The 20,113-nt window shown below is 40.7% G+C and overlaps 1 protein-coding gene across 1 annotated transcript in view; it reads right to left on the minus strand.

Annotated features, from left to right (window-relative positions):
- LOC148758739 (uncharacterized) overlaps positions 1-20,113 on the minus strand; it is a 366,645-nt gene that overhangs the window by 346,506 nt on the left and 26 nt on the right. The gene's annotated exons all lie outside the window — the stretch shown is intronic.

The following is a 20,113-nucleotide window of genomic DNA, read 5'->3' on the forward strand; positions in this document are numbered from 1 at the left end:
TCGGTGACCAATATTTCCTGGGAGTAGGTGGGCGACAGAGATTAGTCAGGAGGGGTAAGAAAAAAGTAAGTCTGGGACAAGAGGGCTAAAATTCAAAGCAGTCCCCAACCCCAACAGAGAGGAACAGAGCTAAACAGGAGCTGCAGCAAATAATTAGGGACACATATCAGGCATGTGTGGTGGGGACCAATGGGGAAGCAGCAGCGCCTGGGGCATTCACGTGGCTAGGGACCTGAGGACTAACTATAGGATTTGGGGCAATACTAATGAACCCAGGAATGAGGCTTCTAATCTCTGTTAGGCTAGCGGCTAGGGGAAGGTCTTCAGGGGTGGCAGGTAGTCAGGAAGAAGCAGGGGAGAACAGAAAATCTCGTGGGAACCCCAGTTCTGATCAGCCTCATCTTCTGACCACCTTGGTTGTTGGCTGCAGGTGGGGAATGGATGCTGCTAGACCAGGAGCTCTCACAGCCAGAGAATTGCTGAGCACCTGACACTGGGGAAGAGACCGGTGCCCTTGAATAAGTGAACAGGGACTTGTGTAGGCTGAGCAGGATTCTGAGTCCCAGTAGTTCCTGAGGGCCCTTGCTTGGATGACACCTAATGGTCCTCTTAGCTCTAAAATTGGCTTTCAACGAGAAACCTGATCTTCCTTTTCACAAAGGTTAAATTATATGCTGTTTTAAAGGTGTGGCCATATGTAATAGATCTCAGAAACATGCTCCACCCAAAATAATTAACATGGAAAGACTTGGTTGCTGCAAGAGTAAGCCCTCTGAGCTACTCAGAAGCCTCAATTATCCAGAGTGAAGCATTTAAAAAGTGTCTGAGAGCCCAAATTTCAGTGCAGCTGAGTGTTATTTTGCTTAAAAAGATCAGGATCCCTCCAAAATTAGCATACACCTAAACACTTCTTGTTCTCCAATTTGTACCCCCACACACACATCAAGTTGTGACGCAGGGGGTAGCTTACTGAAACCCTCTGGATCTCCTATTTTTATCTGGAAGTGAGGGGAATAGATTCCTTAGAGCAGGAGTCAGCACACTGTGACCCACAGGCCAAATCCAGCCTGGCATCTGCTTGTGTAAATAAAGTTTTATTGGAACACAGACACCCTCATCTATTTACATATTACCCATGGCTGCTTTTGATTCACAATGACTGGGCTGAGTAGCTGCAACAGACTGTATTGCCCACGAAGCCTGAAGTATTCATTACGTGGTAGAATATTTGCTGTTTTGCAGGAAAAGTTTGCCCTTACCAGACTTAATTATTCTTGATTTTATATGTATAGATAGACAGATAGGCAAATATGGAAATCCATGCCTATAATAGAAAAACTGTTCCTATTATTAGTGCTATCACTTTTTCAGAACTTAGGCTTGTCTATTTTTCACTCTCACTCTGTTTTTCTCTAGTTTTCTTATGCATCACAGCAGTCACCCTTTACTTCCCTTTCGAGGTTTTTCCAATTGCTTCTCTTTGTGTCTCCTCACCTCTCTCACCTTTCTTAGAATGTCCACCTTTCTTAGAATCATTTGTCTAGAATTAACCCCATATAACTAATGATGCTTTGAGCTGATATTTCTCTTTAAAAAGGCAAAGAAAGGCTTTTGAAAAATACTGGGACATGATCTCAAAAACAAAATAACTTCTTGAAAATAAACAAAAACAAAATCGAGGAACTTTGTCTCCTCTCAACTAGTTATCTTTCCTTCCAACTTCCTGCAGAAAATGACTGCTGTGCTCTACCCACCTCCACGTGTGGAAATGTCAGGCTTGGCTCCGACATCATAGCTGGTTCTCCGCTTTCATCTCATTCCAATGCCTTCAACCTTCAATTTCAACTTTAAGCATTCACCTTTACCTTCCCAAACCAGTGCCCCAATCCAGTGCCCCAATCTTCCCAAACCAGTGCCCCAATTTACCACATCACTTCCTGCTACTTCCTTACGTTCCCATTTTCATACATTTCTGCTCATAACAGAATTTTGGCTAAACACTTTGTTCTGAATCTGAAAAATCTCTCCCGTATCTTTGACTCTCTTTTCTCCTGAATCATTTTAAATCACGTTGCTAAGTTCTAGTTTTACTTTTTCTTGAAATATACTTACCCTTGAGGATTAAATGATCCCCACTGCTTTCCCTTGAATATCCCAGCACAGAATGTGCACTGGGGCGACTAGTTATTTTTATTTTAGCAATCAGCGTTAGGGTTCCTTTCCCAGCCTGCTGCCATTACCAAGACTAAAGAGAAACACTGGAAAAACCATAATGTGGATTTTTCTCTGTAGTGAATCTGAAAACGAGGAAGCAACTTCAACTAACAGCAAAGCACGGTACATCCCATAATGACAGCGCTGCCTGCTGTAATGCAGTGCTGGTGAAGAGAGGCGGTGACGTTACCTGAGAAAGCATGTGTGCAATGCAGCTGAGCACCGCTCATTAAACTACATGATCCATGCTGACGAAGCACATTCAGTACTGATCAAAAAGGGAACTGGGATGTGGAGAAGAACGTTTTATTCCTAAAGCACCTCAATTACTGTGCGAGTTTAATAACTTCAATGAAAAGCTAACATTATTGATCACTCAGGGTATGACAGTTCCTGTGTATGCTGTGTACTTTATAGAATTATCTCTGGTAATTCTGCCCAGAACCACTGCATACAGTGGTTTAGGTTGTACACTGCACAAAAGTAGCACATTTTAGGAGACTGTCACATCATAGCCATCTCACAATTCTGAAATTATTTTGTATTTTTACCGTAACTCTTTTAACTTCAGAGATAAGCAAGCTATATATTTATTAAGGCAGTTTTGTGGCAGGTAACTGTCAAATGTCTTTTTTCAATAGGATTGTTGTATGAATGACTTTCCAATTGTACTTACAAAGGAAGAATATGTTTAATTAAAAGAACTTGATCAGCTAACAACCTTCCAAATAACCTTTGTTCCTAACTAAGAAGTTGCTTTTCTCACTAAAGTACTGGTTGATTAGTATCCTTACATTTAAAAATTAAAAAAAAAAAAACATCTATTAGCATCAATATCCTGAAGCTCATATACTCTGCACTTGTTTTTTGTACTGAGTAGATTGCAAAGTTCCTATTTTTAAATCTAGGCAGTTTCATGATACAAATAACTGATAATAACTAATATTAATTTAGCATTAACAATATACAAAGTAAGGATTAAATTGACATAAATTAGAAATTACTACATAATGATCCGCTAATTGCATTAGAGTGCTTGTTTATTTGTTGCTATGGAAATTTCATAATTAACTGTTATTAAAATTTGGGGCTTGTTAGATATCTATTATTTTTAAATTTGATTTTCTAATTATTGTAATTAAAAATTCAAACTGTATATTATATTATCTTCAATACTTTGATTTATATTATTTATTCAGAATGTTTTATGTTTGTATAATAGTCATTAACAAGATAGATATAACATACATACTTCAAAAACATTTTTACTTGAGAATGGCAACTCTTCTCTAATTCATGTAAAGGTGTCCTGTAAGCTAGCAGCAGCCCTGACTCTTCCACCAACCCCAGGATAAAGAAGATACCATTATAATTCTCTCCTTACAGAGAAGAAAGGAAGGCTTAGAAATGTTAAATAATGTGCCCAGATTCACAGAGATAGCCAGTCGTGGGGGAAAGTGTCAAACCCTAACACTTTGATCCAGAACCTTCCTGTCTAATTATCGAAGGACAAATTGTGTGGAATGATAGATATCCCTCCCCAAAAAAACACCTCTCTTGCCTTCCTGGCTGGATGGGCATTTCTACTACTGATGCCACTAACTGATTAGACGACCAAGGTGAAGGGTATTTGTTCCAGACGGTTCCAGTGATGGGGATGGAAGCCAATAATGCATATTAGCAAGCCGGAAGCGCAGTTATTTTTAAGAAATGAAAGACTCAGGAAAAGTATTTGACCATCCCCGTAACTGCCTAAAAGAATTTTCAGCACTGGATTTCCAAACACATGTGCAGGTTGTGGGGTGTGGGGCAGGAAAAATGATTTTCCTTCCACCCTTCTAGTTTCTTCTGGCTGGTCTAATAATTAAATTAACATGAGACAGCTTAACAGGAGAAAAATAACCAAATGTATTATGTATGTACATACGGAGGTTCCCTAAGAATATGGGGTAGTTATGGCTTATAATGCCATTTTGAGCTCAGGAGAAGGGGGGCTGGCAACTCACATGGAGATGGCAAAGCTAATGTTTGGTACACAAATATTTGCTGGGCCGTCTTTAACAATGGGACACAGAGAGGACTTTGACCAATGGGCCTGCTAGGTTTTTAATACGAGCTAGGACCACACTAGCTCATATTAAACTATAGTTACTTACGACAAGAGCTCCCTTTGTAGAGCAGGCCCTCTACCTAAATTCTTGTAGGCGGTCCGGGAGACGGTCAAATGTTTTTCCTGAGCCTTTCATTTCTTAAAAATAACCAGTTAAAACAACGATATCTTAACAGAGGCATAAAATTTTAGGGTGCAAACACTGCTTGCCCTCAGGGGACAGAGTGTATATTGATGAGTAGATTTAGATTCAAATTCTGCCTCTGCTGTTTACTCAAGAACTCTTGGTCCCTTCCGGTGTACATCTCCACTCACTCACTTGTCCAAGGCAAAAACCTTGGAATCAACCTTCACACCTGCCTTTCCTCTCCACCCGCCTCTCCCCACCCAGCACCAAGAACTATGCACTTGACTTTCCAAATATCTCACAAACAGTATGTTTTCTTGCCATCTCTTCCATTGCCACCCTGGTCTCACCATCATCTCACACCAAAATTACTATAACACCCACTTAACCAGTTTCCCTTTTTACGCTCTGGCTCTTCTCCAATTTATTCTCCCCACTTCACCCAGACTGACTTTTCATCTGATCGTGGCACGCATTTACTTAAAACCCTTGAATACGTATTGTTTCTAAACACCAAATTCTACCCTAGTCTACAAGGTCCTACAAGGTCAGGCCCCAACTCCTCCTCTTCTCATCTCCCCCCCCCCCTTCACCTGCAGAGCAAACCTGCTTTCCGATTCTCAAATACTGCCACCTCCCTCCTACATTAAGGCCTTTGGCCTACTTAACACCCATTTATGTTTCAAAGCTCAGCTTAAACATCAGAGCCTCCAGGTAAGGTCAAGCTTCCTGACCTTGGCCTTTCCCCCACATCTGTCTCCACCCCTACTCATCTGTGATCAGATCAAGTCACAATGTGCTAGCGTCTCCTGTATTGTGCCTTTTATTTTTCCTTCATAGACGTTATCATAGGTTGTAATTATATGTCGACATATTGTTATTATTTGATTAACGTCTGTCTTTCTCAGTGGGCTTCAGGTAAAAATAGGAAGACAGTGTGTTGTTTTGCTCACCATTTGGATATCTGTGCTTAGCACAAAGCATAGGTCACTAAATTCCTTTTAACGGCCGAAAGAACTGCAAGTAACCCCCACATAACATGGTTGTTAGGTTCCTAAAAAAGGCCGTGTTAGGCGAATCCGTGTTATAGGAAACAAAGAACTAGTACAAAAAAGGGGGTTAGGTTCCAAAAATGAAAAAAAATGTATCATTGTTTTATAATTAAGACAAATATCTTTATTAAAGCAATTTTCACCAAAAGTATAACATATTAATGTGTATTAAATAACGTTTTCTTCATCATCCCTACTAAGCACCATTAACCAAGGGCGTTTTCTTTTTGACATGATATCTTCATCCTTTGAACTTAATACTCCACGGACAAAATGGATTTAAAATTCTAATAAATTTAAAATTCTGCAGTCAAATCTGATACAACATCCACGCTCAAATGAAAAATTTCAAATATCTTTTGCTCTTAAAAGCTTTTATTATATTCCATGTTATTTGGGGATTTCTGTAATTTCAAATGAGATATTTTTTGCTCTTAAAAGCTCTTATTACGCTTCGTGTTGTTCGGGGATTTCTCTAACTCTCAAAGTGTGTGAGCGTGAAACCGTGTTCTACGATGCCGTGTTGTGCGAGGGTTTTCCCCAATTCTTGTACCGTTAGAGCGGAACCGTGTTATAGAAGTGCCATGTTATACAGGGGTTACCTGTATGTGACTTTGAGCAAATTGTTTATACTTTCTTAGTCTCTCTTTCCTCCACTATTAAAATAAAGGAGCTCTACAATATCTGCCTCAAAGGTCGGTGCGAGGCTTAACTAAGATCAAGATTGTACAATGTTTGGTACAAAGCACTGGACAGAATGGGCACTGAAACTTGGTGACGCCTCGTGCCATTATCACCTACCATAGGCTATGGGCTACTGGAATTAGCTCACATTTTCAAGTTGTTCATAGCCCTATAAAAGGGGAATATATTCACACAAATAATTAAAACATTGCAGAATATGAGTTTATGGGATTAGCCGATAGAAGGCGTGGCCTAAGGCAAAAAAGTCAAGTAGCCAACATTCAGGACCCCTTATTTGTATCTGGTCTCCGCTAGGTCTCCAGGGGCCCTACTGCTTGAATGGCAGGCATCGGGTGGGGGACTGGCGGAGCATCACCTCCTCAGTGCGGGCTGCTTCCCTCCACAAGGGGCCTCGACTCCTTCCTCCTTGACGTCCCCTAGGAGGGAGGGTGTATGTGTGTGTCTCCTAGGAAATAAAGTTCCTGAAGGCAAGAATCATTTGAAAAAATCAGTTGTTTTTCACTTCCTTATTCTAACCCATTTCAACTACATTAAGTACCTAATTGAGGTTCATTGAAAGAATGAATGAATGAATGAATGAATGAATGAATGAATGAATGAAAACGTAATGAAATTCCGTGCAAAGCAGTCCTGTATAGAAAAGACAAGCACACAAGAGGAACCAGGTTACAGGGGGAGGCAGCACGCAAGTCCAGAACATAATTCTGTTCAGAGGGTTTTCAACACAGATCAAAGGAAATGAAAGCTCCACAAGGGGCACCTCTGGTCTGTTTACCCTTCAGCCACTTCATAATTTACCTGCTGCCCCCTCTCCTGGGTCTGCTTTGACATGAGATCTTTGAATGTTTGGGGGGGGAGCGGGGAAGGATCACTTAAACTGCTATCTGAGTTTTCATCCATAAAACAGAGCTAATGACACTGACCTTCCTCATAGAGCTATTGTGGGGGATAATTAATTAATAATCGCAGGATCCTTTGAGAGTATAAAGTGCGACATAAATGCTAAGCATTATTTCCACACAGTCTCTGCTGGCTTTTCTAAAGTACATTCTGGTCTCGGTGCCTTTGATCTGCTGTTATCACCTTAAATAGAGCAAACAATGCCTTTGTGTCATTAAGCAGATGCATAATGAATGCTATGCATTATTAAAGGTTACTTAGCAATATAACATTTTTTTTCATTTTGAATGGGGACATCATCCTGTGAGAGGATTATGTAAACTAATGGCTACTGTATCAAAGGAAAGGAGAGAAAGGAAGCAGCCATGGCAACCAGAGCCAGAAGGCCCACACTCTGGCCTTCAGAAGAAACCTATGTCCACCACCCCAACCCTCCTCACGAGGGAGGGTGAGGAGCAACTGGGAGAAAAACATGCGCGCAGACAGCAGAGGAGTCAGCGGTGGAAAATGCCAGGCCACCACCCCTCAGCTTACTGTATGAGACATGATTTGAAATATTGGGGAATGTAAGGCGTCATGCAAGGGTCCGCTTTCTCCATCATTATCCTCTTCCTCAAGCCCCTGGGTGTTCCCCTTCACGTTCACTGGTGCTTTATTGGGGAGATTATGTTTTTCTTTTGAATATAACCTTTTCTAGAGATAGAGGTGGGCAGTGCTTTGATCAGAAAGCCTTTATCCTCCCCTGCATTCCGACGGAGGCTCATTTATCTCCACAGAAACAGACCTCTACTCAAAGCCTTGCAGATACCAAGGTAGGTAGGGCATTAACTCCAGGACCTATTGTTCTAAAATTCTAAAGGTGAGCCAGACAGCCTTATGGAGACCACATTTTCCTCCAAAATGTGAGAAAGCTCAAAACTTCTTGATTGGTTCCTTTTCTTTAACATTAAAATATTGGAACAGGATTACAATTCCCTTGTGTATTTCCTTTAGATTTAGACAAAAGAAATAACGTGCTCGTTGATTTGCTTTCTTTCTTTTTTTTTTTTTTTGTTTTGTTGTTGTTGTTGTTGATTTGCTTTCGACTTTGCAGGCTTAGACTTTTATGCTCTTGTACACTTGTAAGGTTACTCTACAAGTTAAATCTTTAAATGTCAGAGTAACTTTTAAACCATGCGTTTCAAAAACTATATAAATTTACAATGTGCTCCTCTCCCTATATTCCTTTAAATAATACCCAAAGCACAACTGTCATCTACCCCTCTGTTTTACTGCTTTGACAATAGGAATTTTATGTCTCTTATTTGGCATTGCTATTTATTGTCATTCCTCCATAATTCTGGGTTTTTGCTGACCTGATTTTATTTCAGTATCCTTTCAAGAATCTTTTTTCACTATGCTTAGTTAATTCAAACTTTGGCACCATTGGTGAAAGCTATAAAAATCTTCCTTAACATGGAACAAGATCGCCACCCAGTGGCCAGGCTGCGCTTACTTCTGTGCATCCTTCCAGATTTCACCCCCACACATTTGTATTTCGTTGGATTGTATCTAGCAGAGTTGTCCTTAAAGAATATCTAACGCTTTTCAGATGAGAAAACTGAAGGTCAAAAAAAGGCTAACCTATTTCGTCAAGCCCACAATGCCACAGTAAGACCTATGCCTCATGACATGCTACACCCTTAATTTTTTTAATGACAGTACCTCACACCTAGAAGTGGATTTCAAGGTCAGCTGATCCAAGCCTTCTATATGAGGAAACTGAGGCATAGAGAATGGAAATGGCTTCCCCAGGTTCACAGAGTTTACTGAATTTGGACAAGAACCCACCTCTATATAACACTTAGCCTGGCTTTCATTCTCCTACTAGCCCAATCTCATTTTAAATGTTTTATGTTTCTCCCTTGAATTACCATATTTCCAGTGTTTAATAGGTGACCACAGCGTCTGGGAATAAAGTCGTCCAGTTTTTCCTTCCTCAAAATGAGTAAGGCCACAGCATAGGAGCACTTAGAAAGGCAAAATTCATTCTCATGAATGAATTGTTCCTTGTTGGTATATGCAAAGATATTTCACTGCTGTTCTTTATACTTAGGAGTTAATAAATTTAAGTAGAGGGAATTAGAAATTCTAACTACGCTTTCATTTGGCTTAAAGAAAATACCTATCTCTAGCTCAGAACGTCTTGCTTCTAGAATTTAACTGCGTGGATTAGAGCACGTTCCTTGGCAAGTTGGAATGATTCCACGCTGTCTTTCAGCCCCCTCTCTTCTTACCTTAGGTCATCTTACTACAGTACGGAACACTGAAGATTCCTTGTCACTCTAAATGACTCTGAGTTCCTAAGTTCTCAGGTGGGATGGGGTCCACACACCACAGCAGGTGCATGTTCGTGCCCATCTCCCCATGTCCTCCTGAGTTCACCTGCAGCCATGGTTCCGGGGGGACTGACAGCTTCCTGCCTCCCCTGTGGGAGCCTCCCCAGCTTCTGGCGGGAAATTCTGAATTGGGTTTCCCAAAGTTTTTCAAAGCGCCCTCAGTGGGACTGAGGGTTAGTTGTCCAGAGCCCTAGTATTAAACTACTCTTGAACCACTTGTAATTGGCTTTCTCCCTTTCCCATTGCATGTTGCCCATTTCATTTGTGCTTCCTGGGATTACCTCCCATAGAAACCGCCATCCACATCCTTGCCTCTGATTTTAAGGCAACACAAATTACAACACAAATTACAATGCTCATACTGTAAAGAAGTCCTTGCTTGGCCTTGGTGGCATGCCTAGTCCTCTGATGGCAGTGTCCCCAGAAGGTCGTCCAGTACGGCCCTTATTCCTGTATGTGGGCAGATGGACCCTGAAGCTTGGGAATGTGAAGCGTCAGACCTTTCCCTCAACAAGCTTCTTTCAAGGCTCTAGAATGGGCCCTGGAAATGTACTCACAGGGTGCTATGCTTTTGTAAAATTTGCAAAAGTGAGACATTTTAACCACAGTTAAGACTGTTGTCTCTTTCCAGGTCGTATCCTGGTGTCAGAGGACACTTTGGGATCTGATGAAGAGGGGATTTGAGTTAGGAATACACATTTTAAATGCAATTTGGAACAATGTTTTAGAACATTTCAGTAAAACCAATGCAAAATTATAGACTCCTGATTTGTGTAAATATGGCATGTGCTCTCTCCCATCTTTACATTTTATATATTAAAAGAGCTTAGACAAAAATTGTATATAAAAATATAATGGAGTAAGAAACAAAAGCAACAGAGATATATAGAGCAATAAAATCAACAGAAATTTTTTCTGACTCACAGCCACCAAGATGTGAATTGCAACCAAAAAATTCATCATATCAAATGCAGCAGTAATTTACTAAGAGGAATAAATAAATTGAGTAGACGTAATGAATAGGCTTATGGGCTGTTTGATAACCCAATTCATAAAGAGGAATGAATCATACGAATGCATTGGAAAAAATTAAATATCTTGATTGTGTGACACCAAATACTGACATCAATTAATATAATATAAACTCATAATACATCACTACAATGAAGACACCTGTGACAAGCTGGTTAATGAGTACCATCAATTCAAAGTATTTAAAATTAAACACTGCACAAGAAACTTGGAATGCCCTAAAAACATACAGATCATCTATGTGAAAAACCTAACAGAGGTTTTCCAAATCTGACAACAAGCCTAACAATGTATATGACATTAACAAAAACGATTTGGGAAGCTGCAAGAAATGTTCCTAAACTGTCAAACATAAAAACCAAATTTTAATCCATCATGGTAGTGCGAAAACTAAATTATCTTTCTCTTCCCTCTGCGAAAAAAATTCCTAAATATTATCATATGAAGAGGCAGCCATAGAGTTTGCGTCCCAAAAATATAGGGGGAAAATTATCAAAGAAGCCTGAAAGTAGCTAGTTAATAAAAGTATTAGGTTACCTTTCTGTATGTTGTGATAAAGTGCTTTTTATCATTAAATATTTGTCATGTCTTGTGAATTTTTCCTTATTCCAAATAAATCTTAACTTTCATATCTAATTTTGTATTCGTAACTTGTATTCTTTGTCTTACAAAGAGTCTCCTAACTCATATAGACCTCCGAGCCCATCTCTTTCCAAGGCTTCCTCTCACAGTGAAGGTGACCCATCCGTCCTTAGGCTTACAACAGAAAAGCAGCAAAATGCTCTATGTCCTGCTTCATATACCAGAAATTGATACGTACCATGAGACGCCTCAACATCAATACATATAAAAGAGAGAGAAAACAGTATATAATCTTTTGCCTGCCTGCTACATTTGCTAGTGACTTGCCCTGCTAGCACTTCCAAAACTTAAAAAACAAACAAAAAAATGTGTCATGTGAGTTACAGAGCAAGTCATCAGGAGAATGAAGGAAAACTAGTGGGGATCTCGGAAAAGTATACCATGTTCCATTCGTTAGGCTTAGGGGACAATAAGAAAATAAGACAAACTGCAGATCATCTAATCCATTATTGAGCATTAAAAACTAATATATTATAACAATCAGTTTTTAGAAAAGAAAGAAATGATTTAAAATGGAGTAGATCAGAAAATAGATTACATCACATACAGGATAAGTGTTCTATGAAACATTTGTGTGTGGGGAGGGGTTCTCTGTACAGGGTTATAATGCAAAAGTATTTTTTTTTTTACTGTGGATCAGTCTAAAACGTATGACAAGTACATATGAAGAGTACGGAGTGGTTGCCGGTTGAAGCACAAGAGAATAAGAATGACAGGGGCAGTTACCAGACTTTAGTTTGGCAATTTGTGACAAATTATTTGTAAATTCATTAGAATTTAGGAGGCATAATGCCTATAGAAATAATAGTTTAAGTCATGGTTGGATTCATGGATGAAACCACAAAAGCTTATTTAACTCATGATATAAGCAATATGTAAATTATATGATATGTGATACGACATATGGTCCAATGTGATAAGATATATGTATATATGATTCATGCAATGACATGATGTCATATCATAAACATAATACAGTATAAATTAACTGGCATAGCTATTATAGCCCTAAGCCAGTACTCCCGTACTCTCTTCCATCATAAGACTCCTTTGCAAATGTTTTAAAGGTAGTATTATTACAGTATTAAGGCAGTAAAATTACAGTATTTCAGTCACAACATCTTGTGTATACATTCCACTATACTATATAACATTTGATTTCGGTATAAAGAGCTGTTACCTGAACCTTTCTGCCTAATTAGAATCACGGAGCTAGCCGGGTGGCTCAGGTGGTTGGAGCGCCAGCTCCTAACGCGGAGGTCACCAGTTCAATTCCCACATGGCCCAGTGAGCTGCGCCCTCTACAGCTAAGATTGTGAACAACAGCTCTCCCTGAAGCTGGGCTGCCATGAGCAGCTAAAGGTTGGCAAAAGCTGCCATGAGCTGCCAGCTACCATGTGCCAGCGTGAGTGGCCTGCAGCTGCTGTGTGCTGCCGCCGACTGCCTCAGCCTGGGAAGGTGGGGGGGCGCAAGGCTCATAATACCACCAGCATGGGCAAGGGAACTGTGTCCTACACAACTAGACTGAGAAACAGCGGCTTGAACCGGAGGTGGGGGGGAAGGGGAGGAAGAATCACTCATCCTTCCTCACCCTCCCCTTCCCCCAAAAAACAAAACAAGTATGGAATAGGCTAAAATGAATAGTTTTCAAACTGGGTAATAGTAAGATCAAATGACATATTTATTTCAAGGTATAACATTTGTAATTCTATCCTTAAGATAATTCTTTGGTGTTAAAATTGTCAATGCCTCTAAATAATGAAGCAAAAGAACAGAGTTAATATGCAACAGCCACACTCAATAAAAATCTGCAGAAGGGAACATCTTTCATGAGAGTCACAGAATAATAAATGGGCAGGCAATTCTCTGAGCTTACTTTGTCATATGTTACAACATTAAGGGAACTACATTCTAATGGTTATTTGATTTCAATACCATGAGAGTATTAACAATTCATATGTTGATTATATATAGCTAGATAAGTGTATTCAGACAGGAAAAGAGAAGAAGAGAATAAACATTTGTGAAATACTTTCAATGTGCTGGTTTCAAAGGTTTATTATATGTATTATCTTATGACGTATAACAATGCATATTTTGTAATATTTTAATATTACAAAATTTTGGTAATGCTATAAATTATCCATTACAACTTTCACATTGCAGTTTTAGAAACTATGTTAGCTTTCTATGGCTGCTGTAAGAAATCATCACAAACTCGCTGGCTCAAAACTATACAAATTTATCTTACAGTTTCTGCAACTCAAAGGTCTGAAGTAGGTCTACTGGGCTAAAATCAAAGTGTAGGAAGGGCTGTGTTTCTGGAGGCTCTGGAAGAAAATCCATCTCCTTGACTTTCCCATCTTCTAGAGAGGCTCTGTATACCTTGAAGGTTTGACCCTTTCAGCTCTCAAACTTTTCCCTCCATCCTCAAAGTCAGCAACATTGGGCTACACCCTTCTCATGCTGCCATCACTCTGGGTCTCTCTTCCAATTCCCTCTTCCACTTTTAAGGACGCTTGTAATTACATTGGATTCACCCAGATAATCCAGATCATTTCCCTGTCTTAAAATCAGCCAACTGGCAGCCTAAATTCCATCTGCAACCTTAAGTTCACTTTGCCATGCAAGCTAATATATTCATGTTTGCAGGCTGAAGGAGGAGGTGATCATGCTGGGCAGAGAAAACTACATGTGCAAGAAAAGAGAGGAAGCAAGAACTTGGCATGTTTGAAGAACAAAGAAGACCAGCATGGTGGTCATTCATTGGGAAGGTGGATCTAAATGAGGATGGAGTTAGGCAGGGGTCAGATTTCCCTTTTTAAGGCCATAACAAGGAACTGGATTTTTATTTTAAATGAAATGGGAGGCCCCTGAAGGACTGTGTGCAGATGACTGAGATGAGCCAATTTACACTTTTAAAAATTATTTTGCTGATGAATATAAATGGATTGTAGAGCAAGAAGATTGGAGGCTGCTATAGGAAAGTATATGGAAGATGCTGGCTGTGCAAATGGAGCGTGGAAGTCAAGTGTGAGATCTATTGTCAAGATGGGATTTCAGGAGTTGCCGATGGCGATGAGATGTGGGTGCTGAGGGAAGGAAGAGATAGACCCAGTTTTGGGGAGTTACTGTATGAGAAAGTCTGTGGGGAGACAAAGTTTCATGGAGAAGAGCAAGCACTCCATTTGAACATATCAAGTTTTAGATATCTGAGAGACATCCCAGTGACGTGTAAAGCAGGTAGTCATACGTGCATGTTCGGAGCTAGAAATATAAATTTGAGAAGCATCAATATAAGGGTGGCACTAAATCCATAAAAATTAATGAGATCACCTGGGAAGAAGCAGGGGAAAGAAAGAAGAGGATCTTGGATTGAGCCAAGAAATCATATACCTAGAATTTGGGTAGAGGAAGAGAAGTCAGCATGTGAGAAGGACAAAAGACATGAGTTGTGGAAGAAGTGGAGCGAACGGAGCACTTCCAAAAGAGGTTGAAACACTGCCCGCCATGGGTGTGAGTCAACCCAGCCCAGAGTGGAAGTGTGTAGACGCCGCAGTCAGACTGTCCAAGTTCAAACTCCTTCTCTGTCAGTGAAGAGCTGTGTGAACTTGGACACTCAACTTCTCAGTGCTTCAGTTTCCTCATTAGTAAAAGGGGAGAATGTGTTGCGCATGTTTAAATAGTCTACGTGGGCAGGGCACCTCGCATTCAGCGAGCTATGTAGTAAGTGTTGCTAGATCTACTTATCCCTCACACGCTGAGTAAGGTGAGAATAGGTAAGTGTCCTCTGGATTTGGAGACATCGAGGTCCTTGGGAACCTTGATGACACTGGTTTTAGAAGCAAGGATAGAGTAGGCTGAAGACTGGGCAGGAAGTGAGGGAGTCAGAACAGCAGGTGTACTGGACTCTGGACAAGTTTGGCTGCGAGGAGGGGCTGGACATGGAGCAGAAGCTGATGAGGATTGTTGACTCAAAAGGTGTATGATTTCCTTATTTATTTAAGATAGGCGACACATGCAGGCTATGTTGATTGCTGGGAGCCACAGACTCTCCTTTATTCTCACCCTTTCCAGGATGCCTTCCTCGTCTTCAAAGGCTGACATGGGAGGGTTCACAGTAGCTTTGCCCTCCCCGACCTTGTGAGCATCTACTCTGTTCCCTGAAGCAGGAACTGCCTGTCTAGACTCTCACCTTAGGTGAAGGAGGAAAGCTGCCAACCTAAACTGTAGACCAGGATGTCGGGCTGGTGCTAGCTCCCAAAGTGGAGAAACATAGCCACCTCTGGGGAACAGTAAGAAAGCTTGCTCTACGTCATTTAATTCAATAGCTGGAATTCACTAGGGGAATGATGGTTTACATTGTACTCTGGAGAATAGTGAGGAGAGCATTAATTTGGGATGATTTAGGGGAGCGGAAGAGGTACTAGCGTAGAGGAAGTCACTAAGTCCAACAGCAGTCTGCAGGCACTGGGCCCCGGGGGGGGGGGCCAAGAGGGACATGGGAAGGTGCCTGCACACCTGCTCTGGACCCCCTCCACAAGGTTCAGGAAGCCGGCCCACTCTTCTGCTTCTTATCTTAACCTACCCCTTCTCCGTTGGAGGAATGGGCAGCCAGTTGCTGTGAATGAGTTTAAATCACTCCCTTGTAGAGAAGAGTGTGCATCACGGGCCAGGTGTGCACACAAGAGCGATGCCTTCCTCCGAGGGCCTAGACCTACACTCTCTGGGGACTGAGGTAGAGATGGGCAAGGACCGGGGACCTAGAACTCAGAAAGAAGGAATAGATGCGGCCATACTGAATAGTCCACCCATAGTCCCTTTGCTGGGGAGGTAGGGGGTCTGTCACCAAGATGACATAGAGACCTATTTACTTGTTGAACCCAGAGCCTCCGCATTCTTTCAACAGTTTTTTCCCACATCAATTTTTAATTGCATGGAAAAGTCTTAAATCCAAGTGTATTCATATTCATAGTTTTATTAATTCTTAATCATTTTTCAATTGAATGTTGAGACATAAACTAATAAACTACTAATATAATAAAGGTTAATTAGTTTTTCAGTGCCTTTGGCACATGCTGACTCTTTCTTCATTCACAAAAGGATTTGTTTTGTTGTGTAGGAAAAACCCCTGAGTCAGCTCATCCTGAGTGGGAAGGATGGCCTGTCCTCATCATCTCATTAGGGGACGTGACAGTAATTCACAGATCTTTGGGGATAATCAGCAGGTTTTCAAATACTGCCTGGACTAGTGAGAAACACTACACTTAAAAAAATAGTGAAACTGTTACACGGTTTCTTCAGGCAATTAACCTGTGTTGCTTGCCATAAGTTACCCTGCTTCCATCCCCACAAAATAAGCATTTAGTCTGCTCAGAATTATCATGTATTTCCTTCTTCCCTCTACGTAGGTCACTAGATTCTTTTGTGAACAGTGGGCATCAAACAGCCATTAACAAAAAAAACCTAAATATGTGTAAAATGCAGCTCTTAATATTTCTCTAGAGCATTTAGTCATATTATACAGAATTATAAAATACTATCAGAAAAAGGCACTTTACATATCACAATAATTATTTTATAAAGTTCAATTTGATAATTCTAAGCCACATTTAATTTTCTCTGAAAATTCCCACGTGGCAAGAAGATACTGCTCTTTGTGACTTACAAGTCTCTTTCAGGGAAATGTAAAATAACAACCTTTAAGAATTAGCGCTTTTTCTATAAATAGACACTAAATTACTTATGCCAAATAAAGTCACATATGCATTTTCATTAAAGTAAATACTATAATAATAAGTAATTTTCCTATATAACCATTCTGGGATTTGTGCAAATTAGAATTTTGCATTCTAGTTTAGTATGAACCATTTGTAGTTCTTCATGTTTACTGATAGGTGGCGCTAGTAATTTCTGTATTAATTACAATATTTTAGCATATTAAAATCTGTATCTAGATGAAGCAGACACTTCAAAGCTTCAAAACTGATGAAACTGCATACTTCTCTTTTAAGGGATAAAACCATTTGCATTAATATGTAAAATACACTACTAAAACACCCCCTGCTGATTTCATAGGCTTTGCGAGGAATTATGAATAATTTTCTGAAAATTACGAGACTGAGAATCAGATATTTATGATAAAAATAAGATCTCAAGAACTGTTAAAAACTTGGAAGATTCTCCTAAGATGGAATTTTTTATTCAGTTCAACAATTATTTAACACATTCCAGAAGTAAAAGAATAGAGTCAGAAGATCCGAATTTAAGACTCCACTGCACACTCATATACTAGCACTGTAACAGTGCTCACTGAATGTCTCTGTAAATTTACATCACAGAATTCAAACGAGAATTAAGTGAAATAACATGGGAAACTGCTTTGTAAATAAATAATAGGGCACAACCTCACAAATGTTGGTTATTTAAGATGGTATGGTATAAGACAGTAATTCTCATATTTCGGTCTGAGGACATATTTTCAGGGATACACAAGTTCTCCATGTAAATGTTTTTGCTCTTTTTTTTAAATTTTGTTTTGTTCTTATGTTGGTGCTAATCTTTTAAAAAGTTCATGTGAGCACATTCTGGATCATCTGAACATTCTCCCGACAGTTGCCATGCAACGTGTGTATTCATGATGGCATTAGTGCCAAGTAATTCAACTTCAGTTGTTGCCAAGCTAATGAAAACAGATGCAAGCCGACTTATAATGGAGTTTCCGTGTTCCGCCAAGAGACAGGTAAGCAACAATGGCAAAATTTCTGAATATGGATTTGGTGATAGTTTGGGTCCAGAAGAAACTGATGAGAAAATCCAACCATTACATGACACACTACAGCACTGGTAAACTGAACTTTAAAAAAAGAATCCCACCCATCTGCATTGAGAGCAGTGATTTAACATCATGCATCTTTTGTGTTGGTTTTGCAGCTTTGTGTATATTTATTGTAATTGGATTTTAGTTAGTCATATGAAAAGATTAAAGTTTATACTCAGATTCAAATTCTATATATTTAAACATTATAAAATTAACATACATTAATTAAATAATTAACTTTAAAAATTTAATACTTCATGGGTGTGGCCCCTGAGATCAGAACTCAGAAAAGAAAGAACTCAAGTGACATCCTCTCTCTGTACTTTGCTATGTGTCCCTGAGCAAGTCGAATGACCTCATCTCTATTTCTTCATGGTAAAATAGGGATAATAACGTCATCCATATAGGGCCGTTGTGAGGAGTAAATGAAACAATGAACGTAATCGTGAATGAGTGCCTTCTCGGGTGTAGTGTGTTGTGGTTACAACAAGAGCTCTGAACCAAGAGTTGAGGCTTTCTATCTACATGTCTATGCCACCCTGGGCAAATCGCCTCACCTCTGTGAAAATTACATCCCAATTTGCTAAAGCTAGGTGTGTCAGATTACCTCACAGTTCCTTCTAAGATAGCTATAACAGAAGGTGGTTGGGTTTTCCACTGGGATTTCAATAGACGCCTTGTTTTCATATCACACCCATAGTTATGCAGTTTCCCATTAGCTTTATTTTCAACTTACGACTCTGAGAAATACAAAAACAAAAATTAAGACTCACTTGTGATCAATGCAACAATTTGCAAAAAACCAGGGTTATTCTCCCTGTAAATTCTCCCATCGATCAGAGAGATCCTATTACCTTTCTTTGCTTTGTTGTTTCCTCTGGTGTAACGGAAAGACAGAATTCATACTTGAGCCTTCTCTCTGGACTTGGATGTACATCCCAGCCAAGTCAAACAACCTCTCCACATTGACTGCACTATTTAACAGGCAGGCTCTGGGCAGACTTGTGAATTCAAATCCTGAGTCCACCTCTTGTTAGCTGTGCAGCCGACGGCAAACTGTAACACTCAATGAGGTAACAGTGGTACAGCACTCAGCCGTGAAGCTGGGTACTTTGGAAAACACTCAATGAATGTTTCCTGTTACTAGTATCATCATGTCTCTTCCCGCTCACCCTTGGCTTTCCAGTTACTTAAAGGAGAGGCTGCAATACCTGAAGCACGAAGGGGTAATAAGAAAATTTGGGGAAGTGAACAAGGATTGGCAACCAATGCTCAGCGCACAGGCAGATGTGTAGAAAGAGAGGCCACCATACATGTCAGGGAGCTTAGACGGGATCTGGTTCTACAATTTTCTAGCTTTGTCAATTTCATCATTTCACCCCTCCGAGTTTTGTTTCCTCTGCTCTAAACTCAGGCTAGTAAGACCCTATTTATTTCACAAGACTGTTAGTGCAAGGTTCAAAAACGAATATTCGACGTATACGAACACCCTTCCTAAAGTAGCACACGAGGCGGTTTTTCTCACTGTATCACTGACGGGTGCATCGTGAAGGCGCCTGGAGCTGGATTCCACCGCGGCCCTGTCACCGACACGCTGTGCTGGCGCGGTTTGCCCTCTGAGCGCATGCGTTCGCTCGCTAGGGAATGACAGCAGCAACAGCCGCCGGCGGTCGCGGGCTTCCCACACGCCAGGCATTGCACTCTGCTCAGCATTTGCACGCCAGGTGGCCGCCCTCATTCAGTGCTCACAGTCTTAAGGCAGACATTAGGTCCATTTAACCAACGAAGAAACTAAGACTGAGAGAAGTTAGAAAACTGCCGTCCAGCACTCACAGTGCTGAAGTTCTAAACACATCTATCTAATCGTAAGACAGAATGGTTGGCAACCGATAGTTCTGACTCTACTACTCCATTCACCAGCTTTCCCGCAACTGTTCAGAAGAGCATTAGGAACGACCCTCAGCCAGAACTTCACCCCGGCGGGCGGCTGGGCTCCACCGATCCGGCCTCCGGGATCCCGCCCAGACCCCGCCTTGCCCCGCCCTCCTGGCCGCTGGGGCCACGGCACAGCCCCGCCAGGCCTGGCCCACCGGCTCCTCCACCGCCCGCCCACAAGTGTAGAAAAACGGCACC

Source organism: Rhinolophus sinicus, chromosome 2 (genome assembly GCF_057876585.1).
Source record: "Rhinolophus sinicus isolate RSI-liver-muscle chromosome 2, RSI-T2T, whole genome shotgun sequence".
Lineage (NCBI taxonomy): Eukaryota > Metazoa > Chordata > Mammalia > Chiroptera > Rhinolophidae > Rhinolophus > Rhinolophus sinicus.